The sequence below is a fragment of the Rutidosis leptorrhynchoides genome, chromosome 9 (assembly GCF_046630445.1).
Source record: "Rutidosis leptorrhynchoides isolate AG116_Rl617_1_P2 chromosome 9, CSIRO_AGI_Rlap_v1, whole genome shotgun sequence".
Taxonomy (NCBI): Eukaryota; Viridiplantae; Streptophyta; class Magnoliopsida; order Asterales; family Asteraceae; genus Rutidosis; species Rutidosis leptorrhynchoides.
The window spans coordinates 331,467,611-331,469,170 of record NC_092341.1 but is presented as its reverse complement, the minus strand read 5'-3'; positions in this window follow the sequence as shown (position 1 = coordinate 331,469,170).

Below are 1,560 nucleotides of genomic sequence, written 5' to 3'. Positions count from 1 at the left end.
GCCCAGAAACGAATGGGATGTTTAATCTCATCGACGCTGGACTTAACGCGTCTTTTAGGAGTTTTTTTTTATATATCAGTTTTACTTTCAATTTCCCGTCTTTTATTTTGGGCTCAAAAGCCTCTTTCAATTTAATATGTTGATTTTCTTCATCGTTTCGATGAACGCTTATTTAATATATTTCTTTTTTGCTGAATATATATATATATATATATATATATATATATATATATATATATATATATATATATATATATATATATATATATATTACGGAGTACTATACTACGAGTACTATAATAGCATCATAATAATAATAATCCGTATAATGCTATATCCAATATCCAATTTTGATCATGAGAATAACGATCTAGCCTTAAACACTTGTACCTTTTCTTTTTCATTTATGTCAATTTTTATTTATTTAAAAATCCGTACGGGTAAAATGAAAAAGCGACATGTGTTTAGGTTGAAACTGAAACAACGTGATGGTTATCTGACCAACGGTTATTGTCCATTTATGATGAATCCTGAATAGGACAACTCAGTACTTACAGTTACGAATAAATGAAAATATACCCCTAAACGTTTTTGTATTTACTTACAGGTCCCTAAGAAAAATAACAACGGATATTTTTGTTTTTTGTTTGGGATAATGAGTTGATTATGAATTATGACTAGTGATCCTGGATTTTCTATTAATGAAAAAAAATATTAATCTGAAAAAAAGAGTCACGCATGTGATGTAAAACATTTTAAAATGTTACTTAAAGTTCGATCCACGTCAACAAATTTTATAACAGTAAAAACAACTAACTTTTTTTTAAACGGCCAAAATTTTATATAAACTCACCGACTCTCTAGAAAGATACTAGAGAAGCCGCAACCAACCAACCAACCAACTACAAAGGGTTCATAAGCCAAGAGGCCCAAGAAATACTACATTTTCCTATATATCTAGTCCAATAATAAAAAAATTACAATAGAGTCAAAAATCTCGAATTTCTTCACCGTGGAATTGTTGAAAACAATACCATTCCTATGCTTCCACAAGAACCAGAAACACGCAGCAACAATAGAAATTACCTTGTTCTTGCCTTCTTCTGAACCACTCCAGTGCTCGAACCATAAAATTCAATCAGACCACGAGTTGAATACCGGCATGTTGCAATCGACCCATCTTCTAATCTTGACCCAAATTTGCGACGCCACTTCACATTTAAAGAAGATATGATCACGAGACTCCATATTCTGTAAACAAACCGAACATGTTATAGTATTGATCTCTAAACCGCGCATCGATAAATTTACACACGTCGGTAACCTATCCATGCTCAAACGCCATAACAACACATTTACTTTTCGAGGTATAGGTTTATACCAATTTGTAACATGAGACATCGAAGGCAGCACGATATTGTCAATAATTTCCTGGTGGCATTAACCGCAAATAGACCATATGATGATAAAGACCATGACCATGTATCATCTTGAGGGCCAAACGATACAAACGACAACTCAACTAGCATGTTGCTAAACATGGTTTTGTTCATGCTTCCC